The sequence below is a fragment of the Schistocerca cancellata genome, chromosome 2, assembly GCF_023864275.1.
Source record: "Schistocerca cancellata isolate TAMUIC-IGC-003103 chromosome 2, iqSchCanc2.1, whole genome shotgun sequence".
Taxonomy (NCBI): domain Eukaryota; kingdom Metazoa; phylum Arthropoda; class Insecta; order Orthoptera; family Acrididae; genus Schistocerca; species Schistocerca cancellata.
This window is the reverse complement of record NC_064627.1, coordinates 965748609-965770424: the sequence shown is the minus strand read 5'-3', so window position 1 is coordinate 965770424 and position 21816 is coordinate 965748609.

The following is a 21816-nucleotide window of genomic DNA, read 5'->3' as shown; positions in this document are numbered from 1 at the left end:
CCGTAGAAATGTTGGAACACGTGAGGCAATACTGACCATAAGACTTATCTTAGAAAATAGGTTAAGGAAATGCAAACCTACGTTTCTAGCATTTGTAGACATAGAGAAAGCTTTTGACAGTGTTGTCTGGATACTCCCTATCAAATTCTGAAGGTGGCAGGGGTAAAATACAGGGAGCGAAAGGTTATTTACAATTTCTACAGAAAGCAGATGGCAGTTATAACCGTAGAGGGGCATGAAATGGAAGCAGTGGTTTCTGAAGAAGAGAAATTTATTAACATCGAGTATTGATTTAAGTGTCAGGAAGTCCTTTCTGAAAGTATTTGTATGGAGTGTATCCATGTATGGAAGTGAAACATGGACGATAAATAGTTTGAACAAGAAGAGAATAGAAGCTTTCGAAATGTGGAGTTGCAGAAGAATGCTGAAGGCAAATGTCTTTCCTCGTTCATTGTTAGGTAACTAACTGCTCGTGAACAGTAATTAATTGTGGAACACTTTCCTCAAATACAGTCAGAACTGTTGTATCAACAAACATCAATGAATCAAGAAGCTGCAATGGAGTACACTGGTGAGCCAAGACATTATGACCACTTCCTTAATAGCTTGTTTGTATATCTTTGAAACGAAATACATAGCTTACTCTGCGTATCAAAGATCCGATAGTTTGTTGGTAGGTTTGTGGAGGTATGTGGCATTAGATGTATACGGACAGGTCATGTTCAAATGGTTCAAATGGCTCTGAGCACTATGGGACTTAACTTCTAAGGTCATCAGTCCCCTAGAACGTAGAACTATTTAAACCTAACTAACCTAAGGATATCACACACATCCATGCCCGAGGCAGGATTCGAACCTGCGACCGTAGCGGTCGCGCGGTTCCAGGCTGAAGCGCCTAGAACTACTCGGCCACTCCGGCCGGCACGACAGGTCATGTAATTCGCGTAAACAACGGATCGCTGATTTGCGTACACGGTGATGAGGCACGATAGCGACCCCGATGAGTTCCAAAGGATTTACCTCAGGCGAATTTGGTCGCCGATATCTCAAAGTAGGTTCACTGTCATGCTCCTCAAACCACTGTAGTACAGTTCTGACTCCGAGACACGGACAATTATACTGCTGAAAGATGACATCGCTGTCGGGGAAGACATCAGGTATGCAGGGATGCAGGCGGTTCGCGGCTGTCAGCGTGTTTTCGATTACTACCACAGGTCCTTTACAAGCGCAGGTGAATGCCTCCCACAGCATAATACTCCTCCCACCAGCTTGCATCTGTGACGCGCTGCACGTTTCGATCTGCCGTTCACCTCGATGACGGTGTTTATAAAGACGACCTAGTGAAGCAGAAATGTGATTCACCCGAAGTGTAGACTCGTTTCCATTGATGGACGGTCGAGTCCCGATGGTTCCGTGCCGATTGAAATCGTAACTGGCGTTGCCGTTGGGTCAACGTGTGGACACACAGGGGTTAGTTGTGGAGCACCATGTCTCCATGTTCAACAATGTACGACGAACGGTGTTCTCCGAAGCACTTGTACACGCATAATCATTGTCCTCTTTAGGCAGAGATGCCACAGATCACCATCTATCCTACTTTACCGAGCAGACAAGTCTCCGAACCCCATGTTCTGTGAAGAGGCGTGGACATCCAGCCATTTAGCGCCTAGTGGTAGTTTTACTGTCCTTCTATCTCTTTCCACAAATGCTCACGGCAGTAGCGAGTGGATATTCGACCAACTTCGCCGTTTTCGAGACACTGGTTCATAAGCTCTACGTAGTAATAATCTGCCATTTGTCAAAGTCTCTTAATGGATTTCCCCATTTGCAGAGCATATCTTCGCTAGAGTGATATCCCGTCCGTGTCTATTCCGCTTTCATACTTTTGTTATAGTGCGCGCAAAATGCCGTGGCCACTAGATCCACAGTCGGCCGGGGAGCCGGCCGGGGTGGCCGAGCGGCTCTAGGAGCTACAGCCTGGAACCGCGCCATCGCTACGGTCGCAGGTTAGAATCCTGCCTCGGGCATGGATGTGTGTGATGTCCTTAGGTTAGTTAGGTTTAAGTAGTTCTAAGTTCTAGGGGACTGATGACCTCAGAAGTTAAGTCCCACAGTGCTCAGAGCCATTTGAACAATTGTTTTCGGCTGGGGAAGCTTAGGGAGAGCGTCAGCGCTGTATGGGAAGCTCCTAGCGCTGGACGGGAAGTGCCCTTCTAAACTTAAGCCTGCGCTCGTATTTCTTGTAAATATTAAGGGGAGGCCCTTCACTCCCACATTTGAATGGTGACTATTCAAAAGTATCTACTGTCACCCCCGCTTTCGTTAGTATCTGAAAAGAATTCTGCCGACAATGCAGAGATCTATTTTCGCCTGGTTTGTTGACCATTTGCAACTTTCAGAGAAGCGACATGAGTGGCGTACTTTGAGTAAAACATAAACATTTGTGTGGTTGCCATGTCAAAATTTGCTTCTTTTGCCAAAACATACCGGTGTTTCGGTTCTGGGCGCTTCAGTCCGGAACCGCGCTGCTGCTACGGTCGCAGGTTCGAATCCTGCCTCGGGCATGGATGTCTGTGATTTTCGTAGATTAGTTACGTCAGTCTAGCGGACTGATGACCTCATATGTTAAGTCCCATAGTGCTTAGAGCCATTTGACCCATACCGGTGTTTACACTAAATCACCTCACTATGTTGTGTAGACACAATTGTGGAATACTTCTGAAACAGTGGTTATTAAGTTTGTTAAGTGAGGAACAGTGGAAAAGTAAAGCCAGTCCTTATGAAAAAGGACATCCTCGGTACAAAAAAGAAGTGTAATGTCTTCACATATTTTGTTGCAAAACCATAGCATTCTTCGTTTCACCAACTGTCGATGGCCCTTAAAAATAACATTGTTTCACCGAAAAAGTCTATAGTTATTAGAATTACACAGAAGGTAATGAAGTTCTACATAGTAACGATATGGTAAAATACTCTTCTCTTTGGGTGCTATTATTTGCCAAAATCTCACTTCGATATCTGAAACTGTTTATGAAATATGACGAATGTTGTGGATATTTCACTCTGGCTCTATCGCTGGCGCGGCGCGACCGTGAGTGAGTGCGCCACATCAGAACAATTTTCTCGCGAATGCTGCCTGATAGTTACCTCTACTCAAGCCTCAAGAAGAATTCGTTGTGTTAGCTACATTTCATACGCAATAACGTATTACGTAATATGCACTAAACGCAAAACCATAGCGACCTCTATTTTCATTGCTCACTTTCCGAATCTCGCGCAGTGTCTTACTTTTACATACATCTGACAATAACTATGATCATTAACGAAATGATGGGCATATCGTCATGAATCTGACATATAAAGCTACATGTAAAGCAAAAATGAGTTTTTTTTACCGCATAGTTTCCGTAAAATCGTTTGAGAAAACTTGCAGGGTGCGCGCCTCCCCATCCCTGACTGGCGGAAGGTTGGCAAACACTTACCGACCTCCCCTCCCGTAGAAACGAATAAACTCGCCCAGCGCTTTGGTCAAAAAATGGCCACTACGTATCGGCCACCGTATCCTGTGCGAGCTGTGCCGCGTACCACCAGGAGGGAACCAACATCGCGCTGGGCAGTGATCATAATGTTTCGGCTCATCGGTGTATACGGCCAAGGTGACAGCAGTGAAGACAGAGTTTGAAAGCCGATTTTCAGATTTCAGGGCAATGGAACATATTCTAGCTTCCACAGCTCAACCTCTCCAAAATGTGGATGTGGAAGGTATTTCGAGTAAAGTGAAATCTCTTTCCTCTCGTAGCGAGACTAAGTTTGAAGAGGAAATAATTCGATTTCTAAATAACACTTCCTTAAAGTCAGAAAACAATGAAGATAACTTTTGGAAATTAATGAAGGCAAGAATCTATCCTAACACTGTAAAAGTGGCGTCGCTTGTTTTATCGTTTTTTTTTGATCAACTTATATGCGTGGAGCAGCGTTTTCAACGATAAACACAGCAAAATCTTAGTGTAAAAGTAAACCGACTGATCCTCATCTTTCAGACTGACAGATTATTCTCCAGATCATGATAAACTTACCAATGATAATGCAATGTCAAATATCTCATTAGACTTTGTTCGACATATATGATGGTGTTCAAAAAGATTTCGGGCTTGCATCCGATCGTCGTAAACTTCATTGCACTATATTTCGGCTGGACAACTGCCAGCCATCTTCAGGTGAGCCGAACGAGGACTGACGAAGACGTTCTCCGAAATTGGCTCTGAGCACTATGCGGCTTAACATCTGAGGTCATCAGTCGCCTAGAACTTAGAACTACTTAAACCTAACTAAACTAAGGACATCACACACATCCATGCCCGAGGCAGGATTCGAACCTGCGGCCGTACCGGTCGCTCGGTTCCAGACTGTAGCGCCTAGAACCGCACGGCCACTCCGGCCGGCGACGTTCTCCGCTCCAACTCATATAGTGCGCTGATAGTAATGCCGCGCATGCATTGCAGTCGAGGAGAGAGAAGGGCCACACTGCCTAGCGACAGCGCCCTCGCTAGTGGAACTGCAAAACTCAGCTGCCGTCGGTATTGTCGCTGGCCGCAGCTGTCGAAGTCTTATGGTGTCTTCGTCTCGAGCAAATTTCGGAATGACGGGATTCCATGCCGCCGCCTTCACCCCCCATCCACCTTCTCCAGTACGCCGATGACACCGCCTTCCTTGCCCTTGCCTCCACCCTGCAACGCTCCCAACGCCTTCTCCAATCCCATTTCGACCGGTTCACTGCTTGGTGTAAGCAGTGGTTGCTCAAGATCGATCCCTCCAAGACCCAGGCGATCATTGTAGGCAAAACCACCCCTTCCTTCCGTCTCCTCGACTTCTATCTCACCATTTATGGCCATCCTATCGCCCTCACCCCCACCCTTAAGTACCATGGCGTCACCCTTGACCGTCGCCTCTGGTGGACCCCCCATCTCCAGACAATCCATGCCAAGGCACGCTCCCGACTCCGTCTCCTCAAGCTCCTTTATGGCCGCACGTGGGGTCTGGACCCCTCCACCATTCTCCAAACCTATAAATCCCTTATCCGCCATATCCTCTGCTACTCTCATCCCGCCTGGATCTCCGCCCCTCTGACCTTTTACAAATCCCTTCAAATCGTAGAACGCCATGCACTCCGCCTCATCTCTCGCATCCGTCTCCCCTCCCCCATGAGGATCCTCTATGACCTTATTCCGTTCCCGCACCTCCTTCTTTTCCTTGAACGGCTACGGATCCTCTAATCCTCCTGCAAACTTGGTCCCCTTCACCTGCTTGTCTCTCCCATCCTCTCCCACCCCTGTCCGCTGCTGTGCCTGCATTCCCACATCCCACCTGCTCTCCATCTCTACTCTCTCCATAGCCTCGCCCAAGGTGGCTTCCACCAACTCCCCCTCCCTGATGATGCCCTCATCCGCTCCATCTACCCCTCCTACCAACTTTCATCCTCCCTCCTCTACTACACCCTGTGTTTTCTCCCAAGGGCACCCACTCTCCCTTCTCTCCCTCCTCCCTTCCTCCCTCCCTCCTCCCCTGGGCTCCCACAACCCCCCTACCTTCTTTCCTCCCCCTCCCATGTCCTCTCCTACTGGCCTCTATACATTCCCCTCTACCCCCTTCCCCCATTTTTTCTCCTTTTGACAGGTCCCAGGACTCGCACACATCTAGTGAACTTCCGCGCGCCAGAGATCATCGCCTGGTGTTTGTGTGTGTCGTCGTGTTCGTGTTCAAATGTTCCAGTGTAACTCATTTGTGCTCCAACGTTCGCGTGTGCCATCTGTCATCTCTGTGTGTGTCCACATGTCTGAACATTTTTATTTTGGACTCTGCGCCCGTGAACGGCTCCGTGTGTTTTCATTTTGTATGTCTACGTTTGTATATCCACCCTGTCTGTTCTGCGATTGTCTTCTTTTGTGTCGTTAGTTTTATTTGTGGCCGAAGAGCGGCATAATGTGCCGCTGCTGGCCTACCTGCATCAGGTGTGAAATTAACAATAAAGAAAAAAAAGTCTTCGTCAGTCCTCGTTCGGCTCACCTGAAAATGGCTAGCAGTTGTCCAGCCGAAATTTAGTGCAATGAAGTTTACGACGACCGGATGCAAGCCCGAATTCTTTATGAAAAATTGATTCGCCGGGAAAGTTTCAAATTTTACATATATGATGGTGCTTATTTTCATTTTTTCAGATGTGCAACGGCTGGAAAACTGAGTAGTAGCATTACAACTATTGACCGAGAGAAAACTACTTTTTATGTATTTTGTGTAACGAAAATGGTTAATTTTTGCTGTGGTGTTGTTTTCTGCTTAAATCTTCATGAATTTTTAAATCGTTAGCTCTGTAAGTGGACTAAATTCCATGTAGTAGATCTTAAGCCTGAAAATATTGAGCACTCTTGCTATGGACTATTGCTAACATACAAATGATGCGTGATTGACTACCCGACTGTTACCCAGCCAGTGCCCACAGAAAATTGTGTCATGTGCTGGCTTCGAAATTGCCGTACACGCAGTGCTTGTTAGAAGTAAGAACTCTGTCGACTTCATATTTTTGTCAGCATACGGAGCTGCAGTAGCAAGTAGGCCTACGACGGAAGCTCGTAACTGAGCAGGCAGCGGCGCTTTCGTCAGCAGCGAGTGAGCGCTCGTGCTCCGCGCGTCTGCTCGTATCTCTCCCTCTCTCTCTCTCTCTCTCTCTCTCTCTCTCTCTCTCTCTCTGTGTGTGTGTGTGTGTGTGTGTGTGTGTGTGTGTGTGTTTGTGTTTGCTGTCCCACTGTGATACTCCGCAGCTCGCCGAGGCCAGGACGTCTCTCATGTCGCCCTGTCCTCCGGAGTTTTCTTTCCATTTCTGAAAGTGCTGGTCTCCCTGAAACTACCTTCCAACAGTGTTGATTGTCATAACATCGTGCTGCCGTACTCTCATTCGGCTTTAAATTATAATAAAATACACTTCGCCAAACCAAATGAAGAAACTGTTTACGACTAGTACTCGACAGAAAGTGACGTGCACATTTCCTATGTTAATTGCAGCAATAATGAAGAAATTCTAAAGCTGATATATCGCAGATTATTTCCAACCACCATTTTGAGCACCTGCATCACCCTAATCCCTCCGCGATCGCCAGACAGAGAGGCACCTTATTATTATGTCACCAAGTTTCACATATGATTTGATGTAGTAGAGTAATAATGTGACATATAGACTAATAAATACATTATTGACATGAGTTCCTCGATTACAACGCTTTTAAATTTCAGTCGAATATTTGTTTTTCTCTCTCTAAAAATGGTTCAAATGCCTCTGAGCACTATGGGACTTAACATCTGAGGTCATCAGTCCCCTAGAACTTAGAACTACTTAAACCTAACTAACCTAAGGACACACACACATCCATGCCCGTGGCAGGATTCGAACCTGCGACCGTAGCGGTCGCGCGGTTCCAGACTGAAGCGCCTAGAACCGCTCGGCCATACAGGCCAGCTTCTTCTCTCTCTCTCTCTTTCCCAATACGTCTTAGGACATAAATTCCTTACCAACTCCTACTCATCTTGTTCCATTTACTTCGTCCTGATAATGCTTCTGTCAGCGGTGTAAGCGTACCAAAATGTCTTGTTGATCCGGAAAACACCTACGCTGCGCGCCATGTGTGAAGAGGCTTGTATGTGGCTTGTCCAGAGCGAAAAATTTCAGTGTGGAATATCGGGTGCAGAATAGTAGGGTTCCCCCTAATAGGTCAGGCGAGCACTACACGCAGGAAGCGGCTATAAGGGTAGCGGAGTACGTGTGGCGTGCACATGGGGCTTTTCTATGTTAGAGGACCCCTCCCTTAAGAGTAAACACGATTTGCCTGTTAAATAGGCCACAGCGACCTAAGAGAATCTTGGTCGTCGCAGATCAGAGATACAAGAGATTAATACGATTTTAGTAAACTGCAGGATCATCCAAGGAAATGTCTCATAATTAGTATCGCCTACTGAACGTTATAATGCACAGATAGTACTGCGAACAGAAAGTTGGTTGACAACGAAATCCTAAGTTCAGACTGGAATGTTTATCGTAAGGATAGGTTAGTCGCCAGCGGTGGCGGCGTGTTTATCCCAGTAAAAAATTCGATAAAATCTAGCGAAGTTATCACGGATTCCGAATGTGAATTAATCTTGGTGAAACAGAGTATCAAAGACGGTCAAAAATGTTGATTGGATTCTTTTATGGACCACCTGGGTCAGGATCTGTAGTTGTAGATCGCTTCAGAATATCATTAGTAATTTTCCTGATCATTCCGTTGTAATAGGGGGTGACTTCAACTTGCCAGGTATAGATCTGGAGTGTTACTGCCATCAAAACTTGTGTCAAAGACAGGGAATCGGGTGGCATTGTTCTGATGTCTTGTCCGAAAATTACCTGGAGATAGTTAAAGAGGGTAACGTCTTAGACCTCCTGGCAACAAACAGACCTGAACTTATCGAATCAGTTAACGCAGAGGAAGGTATCAGTGATCACAAGGCTGTGAAAGCATCTGTGACGAGGGGTCCTACAAGGAATGTAAAGAAAGGCAGGAAGATATATTTGCTCAGCAAGGGTGACAGGATACAAATTTCAGAAAATCTCAGCAGTCAGCATCAAATATTCGGTGATGAGGACGAAGGTGTGGAGAACAAATGGAAAAAATTCAAATGCATCGTTCAATATGCTCTAGACAAGTATGTTCCGAGTAAGGTTTTAAGGGATGGGAAAGATCCGCAATGGTTTAATAGCCTTGTTAGAAAAGGGCTACGTACACAAAGAGCACTTCATCTCAGAGTCAAGAGAAGTAAAAATGTAGCTGACAAACAAAGGCTGAACGAAGCGAAAATGAGCGTAAGGAGATCAATGAGAGAAGCGTTCAATGATTTCGAAAGTAAGACATTGTCATCCGACCTGAGTAAAAGCCCTAAGAGATTTCGGTCGTATGTAAAATCAGTAAGTGGGTCAAAATCATGTATTCATTCTCTAAGCGACCACACCGGCACCGGAACGGAAGATAACAGAGAGAAGGCCGGAATACTGAAACGGCCTTCCGAAGTTGTTTAACCCCGGAACGTCGAAATGGCAGATATTGAGATAACCGATCGCGGAATTGTAAAGCAGCTACAATCGGATAGTAGCGGAAGGGCTTCAGGACCAGATGAGATACCTATAAGGTTCTACAAAGATTATGCGAAAGAACTTGCTACCGTTCTAGCAGTAATGTATCGTAGATCGCTTGAGCAAAGAAAGGTACCTAAAGACTGGAGAAAAGCGCAGGTCATTCCCGTTTCTAAGAAAGGCTGTCAGACAGATCCACACAATTATAGACCTATACTGTTGACGTCAATCCGTTGTAGAATTGTGAAACATGTTTTATGCTCAAGAATTATGACGTTCTTGGAAAATGAACAACTCCTCTGTAAAAATCAGCATGGATTCCGCAAACAGAAATCATGCGGAACTCAGCTCGCTCTGTTCCTCCATGAGATCCATAGCGCAATGGACAACGCCGCTCAGGTTGGTGCCGTGTTGCTTGACTTCAGTGAGCCATTTGACACCGTCCCGAACTGCCGTTTAATGAAAAAATTACGAACTTACGGAGTATCGGACAGACTTGCGATTGGATTCAAGACTTTCGTGCAGATACAACTCACCACGTCGCTCTTAACGGAACTAAATCGACAGATGAAGAGGTAGTATCCGGAGTACCACAGGGAAGTGTGATAAGACCGTTGCTATTTACAATATACCGGGTGATCAAAAAGTCAGTATAAATTTGAAAACTTAATAAACCACGAAATAATGTTGATAGAGAGGTAAAAATTGACACACATGCTTGGAATGACATGGGATTTTATTAGAACAAAAAAAAAAAAACACCCCATATTGCTAGACGCGTGAAAGATCTCTTGCGCGCGTCGTTTGGTGATGATCGTGTGCTCAGCCGCCACTTTCGTCATGCTTGGCCTCCCCAGACCTCAGTCCGTGCGATTATTGGCTTTGGGGTTACCTGAAGTGGCAAGAGTATCGTGATCGACCGACATCTCTAGGGATGCTGAAAGACAACATCCGACGCCAATGCTCACCATAACTCCGGACATGCTTTACAGTGCTGTTCACAACATTATTCCTCGACTGCAGCTATTGTTGAGGAATGATGGTGGACATATTGAGCATTTTGTGTAAAGAACATCATCTTTGCTTTGTCTTACTTTGTTATGCTAATTATTGCTATTCTGATCAGATGAAGCGCCATCTGTCGGACATTTTTTGAACGTTTGTATTTTTTTGCTTCTAATAAAACCCCATGTCATTCCAAGCATGTGTATCAATTTGTAACTCTCTATCTACATTATTCCGTGGTTTATTAAGTTTTAAAATTTATACTGACTTTTTGATCACCCGGCATATAAATGATCTAGTAGAGAGCGTCGGCTGCTCTTTAAGCCTATTTGCAGATGATGCAGTTATTTATACCGAAGTAGCAACGCCAAAAGACAGTAAGAATTTGCAGAACGACCTGCAGAGAATTGATGAATGGTGTATGTGGTATCGATAGCTACGATGCCACAGCGTAGGTGCCCTCTACTAGGTTGGCACTACGACACCGACACCGACGACAGCGCCCTCTAGCCCATTTCCTGCCGAGCAGACGACCAACCAACACTGTTTCATTTTCATAGTTGGCGAGCCACTACAGATTTTGCCTGTGTAACTTTTGTGAGATTTGATACAGCTTCGCACCTACATGCCCCTCAGTGCAAAGTTTGGTATTCACGTCATTATGTATTCAAGTTAATATTGTTGTGATATAGTAAAACCATGTCTAAGAGCAGTACCGAGAGATTTTTTTACCTCACCTACTCCTACTCGCTACCTATATTCGGCCTACCCTTCAGTTTACAGGAGCAAAATGGTTCAAATGGCTCTGAGCACTATAGGAATCAACTTCTGAGGTTATTAGTCCCCTAGAACTTAGAACTAGTTAAACCTAGCTAACCTAAGGACATCACACACATCCATGCCCAAGGCAGGATTCGAACCTGCGACCGTAGCGGCCTCGCGGTTCCAGACTGCAGCGCCTATAACCGCACGGCCACTTCGGTCGGCTTACAGGAGCAGACCCACGCGCGGCCTACCAGGTGGGATACAAAAGTGCAGACTATGTCAGGTGACGGTGAACTTAAATAAATGTAACATATTGCGCATACATAGGAAAAGAAATTGACTACTGTACAGCTACACTATTGATGACAAACAGCTGACGAAGGCGTCCGCCGTGAAATATTTAGGCGTAACTATCCAGAGCGACCTTAAGTGAAATGACCATATAGAGCACATAGTGGGAAAAGCAGACATAGGACTCATATTCATAGGAAGAATGTTAAGGAAATGTAACTCATTCACGAAAGAAGTGGCTTATAAGACGCTTGTTCATCCGATTCTTGAGTATTGGTCATTATCTGTAATTCGTATCAGGTAGGACTGATAGAGGAGTTAGATAAGATCCAACGTACAGCAACGCGTTTCGTCACGGGATCGTGCTTTACGGAGATGCTAAACAAACTCCACTGCCAACCGTTACAAGAGAGACATTGTGCATCACGGAGATTTACTACTGAAATTTCGGGACAGCACTTTTCAGAAGGAGTATGCACTATACCACGTCCAGTTGCTGGACTACGCCGAGCAAAAGGCGGTACGGCACGATATTAGGAGGTTTCCTATGACTTTTGTAATCTCGGTTTATTGCCAGGCGGCGTTCAGCGTCCCGAAGGTGGAAGCTGGTCTCAGTGAAGTGTGCTCAGATCGGCGAGTGGTATCCTCTCAAGGCAACAAGACGCGCCACTTCGTTCAGCAGGGCAGCAGCCGGGGGTGAGCTTAAGAGGTGGGCACCAGGCGGTGTAGTGTCACATCAGATCCTAGTTCCATTTTGGCACGTATTTATTACTTTGTGTTTGTCCTTCTTCCATTTATAGGTTTCACGAAGCAAACGCGAGTTTACACACTGCTTAACATTGCGCGCTGAACACAATGAATATTAATTCATTTTTATCCGCATTGTTAACGCGTATGGTACCTCAATACCAGCTGGTAATTATTACGGATATTAAGCTGCGGACAATTGTTTCAGAGGAAACACAACCAAGAATATGTACCTGCCTTGAGGCGCATGCGCAGTCCACTGTAGCTCTCGGAGGAATGTTCATTTCTCCAGCCGTCAGCCGAGCTGCGAATTTAGCAATTCTCAAAAAAAATTTTAAATACACTACTGGCCATTAACATTGCTACACCAAGAAGAAATGCAGATGATAAAGGAGTATTCATTGGACTAATATATTATACTAGAACTGACATGTGATTACATTTTCACACAATTTGGGTAAATAGATCCTGAGAAATCAGAACCCAGAACAACCACCTATGGCCGTAATAACGGCCTTGATACGCCTGGCCATTGAGTCAAACAGAGCTTGGATGGCGTGTACAGGTACAGCTGCCCATGCAGCTTCAACACGATACCACAGTTCATCAAGAGTAGTGACTGGCGTATTGTGACGAGCCAGTTGCACGGCCACCATTGACTAGAAGTTTTCAATTGGTGAGAGATCTGGAAAATGTGCTGGCCAGGACAGCAGTCGAACATTTTCTGTATATAGAAAGGCCCAAACAGGACCTGCAACATGCGGTCATGCATAATTCTGCTGAAATGTAGGGTTTCGCAGTAATCGAATGAAGGGTAGAGCCACGTGTCGTGACACATCTGAAATGTAACGTCCACTGTTCAAAGTGCCGCGAATGCGAACAAGAGGTGACCGAGACGTGTAACCAATGGCACCCTATACCATCACGCCGGGTGATACGCCAGTATGGCGATGACGAATACACGCTTCCAATGTGCGTTCACCGCGATGACGCCAAACACGGATGAGACCATCATGATGCTGTAAACAGAACCTGGGTTCATCCGAAAAAAATGACGTTTTGCCATTCGTGCACCCAGGTTCGTCGTTGAGTACACCATTGCAGACGCTCCTGTCTGTGAAGCAGGGCCAAGGGTAGCCACAGCAACGGTCTCCGAGCTGATAGTCCATGCTACTGCAAACGTAGTCGAACTGTTCGGGCAGATGGTTGTTGTCTTGCAAACGTCCCCATCTCAGGGATCGAGATCCGTTACAGCCATGCGGATAAGATGCCTGTCATCTCGACTGATGGGTTATACGAGGCCGTTGGGATCCAGCACGGCGTTCCGTACTACCCTCTTGAGCCCACCGATTGCATATTCCGCTATCAGTCATTGGATCTCGACCAACGGGAGCAGCAATGTCGCGATACGATAAACCACAATCGTGATAGGCTACAATCCGACCTTTATCAAAGTCGGAAACGTGATGCTACGCATTTCTCCTCTCTACGCGAGGTATCACAACACCGTTTCACCAGACAACGCCGGTCAACTGCTGTTTGTGTATGAGAAATCGGTTGGAAACTTTCGTCATGTCAGGAAATTGTAGGTGTCGCCACCGGCGCCAACCTTGTGTGAATGCTCTGAAACGCTAATCATTTGCATATCACAGCATCTTCTTCCTGTCGGTCAAATTTCGCGCCTGTAGCACGTCATCTTCGTGGTGTAGCAATTTTAATGAGCATTAGTGTACTTCCTGTATTTCTGACATCGATCTGTTGTAGAACTTTAGAACATGTTTTTTGCTCGCGTATCATGTCATTTCTCGAAACCCAGAATCTACTCTGTACGAATCAACTTGGATTCTGGAAACAGCGATCGTGTGTGACTCAACTCGCTATATTTGTTCATGAGAGCCACAAAATATTAGATACAGGCTCCCAGGTAGATGCCATTTTCCTGGACTTCCGGAAGGCGTTCGATACAGTTAAACACTGTCGGCTCATAAACAAAGTTATAGGCTACGGAATGTCAGACCAGCAGTGTGGCTGGATTGAAGAGATTTTAGCAAACAGAACACAGCATGTTGTTCCCAATGGAGGGACGTCTACAGACGTGAAAGTAACCTCTGGCGTGCCACAGGGGAGTGTTATGGGACCATTGCTTTTCACAATATTTATAAATGATTTAGTAGATAGTGTCGGAAGTTCCATGCGGCTTTTCGCGTATGATGCTGTAGTATACAGAGAAGTTGCAGCATTAGAAAGTTGCAGCGATATGCAGGATGATATGCAGCGGATAGGCACTTGGTGCAGGGAATGACCCTTAACATAGACAAATGTAATGTATTGCGAATACATAGAAAGAAGGATCCTTTATTGAAGGTTATATAGTAGCAGAACAGACACTGGCAGCAGTTACTTCTGTAAAATATCTGGGAGTATGAGTACGGAACGATATGAAGTAGAATGATCATATAAAATTAATTGTTGGTGAGGCGGGTGACAGGTTGAGATTCATTGGAAGAGTCCTTAGTGTGCATCAACAAAGGAGGTGGCTTACAAAACACTCGTTCGACCTATACTTGAGTATTGCTCATCAGTGTGGGATCCGTACCAGGTCGGGTTGACAGAGGAGATAGAGAAGATCCAAAGAAGAGCGGCGCGTTTGGTCACGGGGTTATTTGGTAAGCGTGATAGCGTTACGGAGATGTTTAGCAAACTCAAGTGGCGGACTCTGCAAGAGTGTAGCTGGCTCTCCAGGTTTCGAGAGGGTGCGTTCCTGCATGAGGTATCGAACATATTGCTTCCCCCTACTTATATCTCCCGAGGAGATCACGAATGTAAAATTAGAGAGATTCGAGCGCGCACGGAGGCTTTCCGGCAGTCGTTCTTCTCGCGAACCATACGCGTCTGGAACAGGAAAGGGAGGTAATGACGGTGGCACGTAAAGTGCCCTCCACCACACACCGTTGTGTGGCTTGTAGAGTATAAATGTAGATGTAGATGTAGATGACTTAATTGCTAAAATTTTGAGAGGGTCTTTCTTTCGGTGCAATCTTTCAGTGCAAAAACGTTTAGGGCATGTTTGGACAAGTCAGAGTGAATCACGGCCTTGCCAGTGCAGGAGGCACCCGAGCACGCAGAGCTGAAGCTAGGACTCCATCAATGGCAGCAACGGCCACCGGCGGTAAACTGTGCCCACACTGTGTGAACCAGCCGTAATAATGTGTGCCCGCACAAGGCAAACACCCAGGTTCGGGCATGAACCACGAACCCCAGATTTTTAACCCACAGACGGTGTAAGCCAGCTTGCAGCTGGCCTTCCGGCTCCAAGGCAACTATTCGACTCCCAGTGGTGCCCAGACACAGGCAGAGCCCGCAGCTTATGGAAGACAGTGTCTGGCAGCGCACGCTTCCTCTCATAGCTGGCTGCAGGCGTTGACTGATGCCGCGCGTCTTAAATTGGCAGTATTTGTACGAGATTGGCTCATCACTCTTTTGCCATTGCTTTGCTTTCCATCACGTAATCTATAATATAGTTGCAATTCGGACGTGAAGTAGTTAGGTCACCATTATCACAGTGGCTTCTAGCTTTCTGTTGTATCAACGATAGTACAACCCTGGCTTCGTTGCCGGGGCCTGAATTTGTGACCCGAGGCCTGGACGGCAGTATTTGTGGAATCGCCATAGTCTACTTTCCATAAGACCACCTCGTTCTGACCCGCTTCCAATGTGATTCTTGTGTTAGTCTGTGGGAGACGTCTGTAATTTAGCCATGCCATCTAAAGCTGGGCACAACACACCTCACCTCCTTGGAACTGTAGACAGTCAAAAGTTCTGAACTGGACTCAGCAATACACCTTGCAGTTGGACATTGGTCTATCATTTTAAGTACTTTGAATTTAAACATATCGGGAATAGCCATTCGTATCTTTCCCGATTCTGAATGTACCAGAATGACACCTTGGGCAAAACTGTGAGAGCAAGTCTCGTATGCTACTACACTACTGGCCATTAAAATTGCTACACCAAGAAGAAATGCAAATGATAAACGGGTATTCATTGGACAAATATATTATACTGGACCTGACATGTGATTACATTTTCACGCAATTTGGGTGCAGTGATCCTGAGAAATCAGTACCCAGAACAACCACCTCTGGCCGTAATAACGCCTGGGCATTGAGTCAAACAGAGCTTGGATGGCGTGTACAGGTACAGCTGCCCATGCAGCTTCAACACGATGCCACAGTTCATCAAGAGTATTGACTGGCGTATTGTGACGAGCCAGTTGCTCGGCCACCATTGACCAGACGTTTTCAATTGGTGGGAGATCTGGAGAATGTGCTGGCCAGGGCAGCAGTCGAACATTTTCTGTATCCAGAAAGGCCCGTACAGGACCTGCAACATGCGGTCGCGCATTAACGTGCTGAAATGTAGGGTTTCGGAGGGATCGAATGACGGATATAGCCACGGGTCGTAACACATCTGAAATGTAACGTCCACTGTTCAAACTGCCGATCTGTTACAGCCATGCGGATAAGATGCCTGTCATCTCGACTGCTAGTGATACGAGGCCGTTGGGATCCAGCACGGCTTTACGTATTACCATCCTGACCCACCGATTCCATATTCTGCTAACAGTCGTTGGATCTCGACCAACGCGAGCAGCAACGTCGCGATACGATAAACCGCAATCGCGATAGGCTACAATCTGACCTTTATCAAAGTCGGAAACGTGATGGAACGCATTTCTTCGCCACCGGTGCCAACCTTGTGTGAATGCTCTGAAAAGCTAACCAATTGCATATCACAGCATCTTCTTCCTGTCGGGTAAATTTCGCGTCTGTATCACGTCATCTGCGTGGTGTAACAGTTTTAATGGGCAGTAGTGTATGGATTAAGTTTTCCAAGATTTCTTTCCCATCGATTCAAATACGGTTCGTCCATTTGATAGTCGTTTCAACATGGAAAAGGCAAATATCGACACGGAAAATAAACTAAAATTGTACAACTGTTAGATGTTCAGCGGGATGTTCCTTTGACACAAGCTTTGCAATTAAATTAAAATTCAATGTGAAATTTTCCACAGTGTCTTGACTCACTGAATCTAAAAGAGAAAAATACATATGCTGAAGACTCAAAATTTTAGTTGTGTCCTATTGGTAGTCACGAAAAGCTCATGTGCATTCGCGTATTGTGCTGTGGACTGGAAAATTATTTCATAAGCATAATTTGGCAAAAGTAATGTCCAGTGCTGCAACTTCAGCTCTCCTGGAAAGAACAATGTTATCTGGCCCAAAGCAAGTCACGAAAGGCTTGTGGTACGTCAGGGGAACCTACAGCGGTGCGTACATTCATGAAACTTTTCCACAATGCAAATGATCGCAAGTGCCTCCTTCTCAACCTGACTGTAATTTTCCAAGGCGATTGTCAGTGTTTTCAAGGAGAACGCTATCGGCCGTTAAAAACCATGTTTTTGATCGGACAAAAGGCACTAAAGCATCCATAGCAATCCTCAAAATTGCATGAGGATATGTCGTAAGACATTTTGCGTCTAACAAAAATTGTTCCAGTTTATCAAATGAACGTTGCCATTCACTGTTCCAATTCAATTGTGTGCCCTTGCGTCATAATTTGTGAAGCGATTCACTTACGGATGCTGCACGTGGGATCAACTTCCTTGAAAATTAATTTACCCTAATACTACGTATAACTGCTTGTTGTGGAGTGCTGTAAGGGTCGTAATATGTTCCGGCATCGACCTGGTGCCATGTTTTGACAGCAATGTCCCAAGTATTTTACTTTGCAATGGAAGTAATCACATTTGCCTTTGTTACACTTTAAATTGGCAGCTTGTAAAATTGTGAAGAAAAGTTCCAGTTATGTAATAGTTCTTTTGGAATTTTTCCTGAAGTAATGATTTTGTCCAGGTACCTCATAGCGTTCAGAGCTTTTGTAATGTAACGTATCGCTGGAACAAACTAGGTGCATTGATAATCCCAAATCTTCTGTCGGTTCTGAGCCAACATAATATGTATAACCATGAACCTGTGTATTTCATCATCCACAGGCATCCTTGAGATCAAGTTATGCAAAGTAGACCCTGAGACATTAATCCTTCTGGTTTCGGAGTTGTGTTGAATCAATTATGGATTGAGCATTAACCCTTAGCTTCCCAGGTCATTTTTGTGTCACACTCTGTCCCAGATGTGGTCTGACAGACCGCTGTATTTAAATAGCCATAATAACTGCATTCAAGAATTTCGGTAAAACAGTTCAGTTCTTCATGTAAGAGGTTACATTAATACCATACAAAAACATATTCAAGTAAATTTTAAAGTTAGTTCTTGTGAAAAAACTTGTTTAAATAGGAAACGGCAAAAAATTAACACACCATTACATGATCATATTAGCTACAAAACCTCAAATATCCTGCACTCTAAAGTTTACTTTTTCCTATATTTTTATTGTTTGTTCTAAATGTAATGATAAACACGTGAGAAACTCCCATAAAACATTCAAAAAAATAAAAATAAAAATTACACTAGCAATTTTAGGTGTTTTGTTTTCCTCTCAGAATTTTTTTTAATCTAATATATTTATTTATTGCACTCGCTACAAATTTTCATGTAGCACTCAAGACAAATTGGCTTCTCAAACTTAAGACATCTTCCTCTTCTTTTTTGGGTCACAGGTGGAGTATATTTCACGTATTTTTAATCGTTCTACAACGATTTCTGCCCTTGGTTCTGCTATAACCAAAATATGGAGAATGTGAAAGTTGTTTACATCCTTTTCCATCTGTGGTGTCGCTTAAGTGTCTGCAAGCTTGATCATAAAATTAAAGCTTCTGGCTTGAGTACTACCTCTGTAGGAGTTGTGAAGGACAAACGCGTTACCACACTTATGTCCAACATGCGGATAAATAATGACATTGGTCATGGTTTGGTACATCGCGCAGTTGAACACTTGTCACATCCCTCATCTAAGTCATTAACACCATCTTTAGTGTGCTTATAGTGCGTAATTATTTCTCCTTTATTTATATCACCATCTTTACTTTCATCTTGGTGTGTAGACGAAATTAGAATCGTAACTCTAGCCCTTTTTCACATAAATGAGGTAAGACTTAAATCATGCGTGAATGCATACATTGCAGAACCAACTACTTTGCTTCTCATAAGTAAGAACTCTTTTTAAATTTCTCCTTTATTTTTATTTCATTTAATTTTCTTTTTTTCAATCGTTACCACGTACATTTGCCTTCTTGTATAAGTCAAGTTGCTAACTCGATTGAGATAAACCAACTGTCTGCGGCAATACGTAATTTGTTCAGTTGGTCTGTCTAGTCTAACCACAGCCTGAGTTGATTTTTGGAACTTTTTTTCTGTTGAGCGTAGATTTTTTCCACCTGAATCTCTTCCTGTGCAAACGTATGCATTAAACATACAGCCAGTGCGAGCGTCAGTGGGACACACAACTTTTCGGCCATACTTGCATGGTTTGTTCGGAACATACATTTTGAATCTGTCTTCACCACGAAATGAGGCCAGCATTTCATTGAGACATGAAAATTCTCCAATACTCTACAACATTTGACAGTTTGCTATTAAATTTCGTAAAACTTTCTGACAATGAAGTTAAGGGATCGATTTGTTTCACTTCAAAGGGGTTGCAAGCATGTTTAAAGTATGCCAAAATAGTATGCCAAAGCATCTAAACATATCGCGTCAAGAAGCATCTGTGGTATAAAATGATTTGGAATCTTCTATGCAGGCTTTGAAAAAGCTGAATAAAATAGTAAACCGAAAAGTGCTTTTTGTTCACAGAAGTAAGCTCATTGAAGCTTGAATCATTTTCAGGCTATTCTTCGTTTAAAATCTCATTAGTCCATTTCAATATGACACTCAAAACACCATCAGTCATAAGCAAAGACCAAACAGTGAGAGGATTCGGAATATTGCCTACTTGAGCAGGTGGCCACACTGCTGGCGAAGGAATGATGTTATGCGACCGAACACTAGATCGCTGGAGAAAAAGCTTCGACCACCAGCGATATTTGTTTGAATTAAATATACACTCCTGGAAATTGAAATAAGAACACCGTGAATTCATTGTCCCAGGAAGGGGAAACTTTATTGACACATTCCTGGGGTCAGATACATCACATGATCACACTGACAGAACCACAGGCACATAGACACAGGCAACAGAGCATGCACAATGTCGGCACTAGTACAGTGTATATCCACCTTTCGCAGCAATGCAGGCTGCTATTCTCCCATGGAGACGATCGTAGAGATGCTGGATGTAGTCCTGTGGAACGGCTTGCCATGCCATTTCCACCTGGCGCCTCAGTTGGACCAGCGTTCGTGCTGGACGTGCAGACCGCGTGAGACGACGCTTCAACCAGTCCCAAACATGCTCAATGGGGGACAGATCCGGAGATCTTGCTGGCCAGGGTAGTTGACTTACACCTTCTAGAGCACGTTGGGTGGCACGGGATACATGCGGACGTGCATTGTCCTGTTGGAACAGAAAGTTCCCTTGCCGGTCTAGGAATGGTAGAACGATGGGTTCGATGACGGTTTGGATGTACCGTGCACTATTCAGTGTCCCCTCGACGATCACCAGTGGTGTACGGCCAGTGTAGGAGATCGCTCCCCACACCATGATGCCGGGTGTTGGCCCTGTGTGCCTCGGTCGTATGCAGTCCTGATTGTGTCGCTCACCTGCACGGCGCCAAACACGCATACGACCATCATTGGCACCAAGGCAGAAGCGACTCTCATCGCTGAAGACGACACGTCTCCATTCGTCCCTCCATTCACGCCTGTCGCGACTCCACTGGAGGCGGGCTGCACGATGTTGGGGCGTGAGCGGAAGACGGCCTAACGGTGTGCGGGACCGTAGCCCAGCTTCATGGAGACGGTTGCGAATGGTCCTCGCCGATACCCCAGGAGCAACAGTGTCCCTAATTTGCTGGGAAGTGGCGGTGCGGTCCCCTACGGCACTGCATAGGATCCTACGGTCTTGGCGTGCATCCGTGCGTCGCTGCGGTCCGGTCCCAGGTCGACGGGCACGTGCACCTTCCGCCGACCACTGGCGACAACATCGATGTACTGTGGAGACCTCACGCCCCACGTGTTGAGCAATTCGGCGGTATGTCCACCCGGCCTCCCGCATGCCCACTATACGCCCCCGCTCAAAGTCCGTCAACTGCACATACGGTTCACGTCCACGCTGTCGCGGCATGCTACCAGTGTTAAAGACTGCGGTGGAGCTTCGTATGCCTCGGCAAACTGGCTGACACTGACGGCGGCGGTGCACAAATGCTGCGAAGCTAGCGCCATTCGACGGCCAACACCGCGGTTCCTGGTGTGTCCGCTGTGCCGTGCGTGTGATCATTGCTTGTACAGCCCTCTCGCAGTGTCCGGAGCAAGTATGGTGGGTCTGACACACCGGTGTCAATGTGTTCCTTTTTCCATTTCCAGGAGTGTAGTTCTAGCATGTCATTTCTGGGAACCCAGAATCTACTCTGTACGAATCAACATGGATTCCAGAAACAGCGATCGTGTGAGACCCAACTCGCTTTATTTTTTCGTGAGACCCAGAAAATATTAGATACAGGCTCCCAGGTAGATGCCATTTTCCTAGACTTCCGGAAGGCGTTCGATACAGTTGCGCACTGTCACCTGATAAACAAAGTAAGAGCCTACGGAATATCAGACCAGCTGTGGGGCTGGATTGAAGAGTTTTCAGCAAACAGAACACAGCATGTTGCTCTCAATGGAGGGACGTCTACAGACGTGAAAGTAACCTCTGGCGTGCCACAGGGGAGTGTTATGGGACCATTGCTTTTCACAATATATATA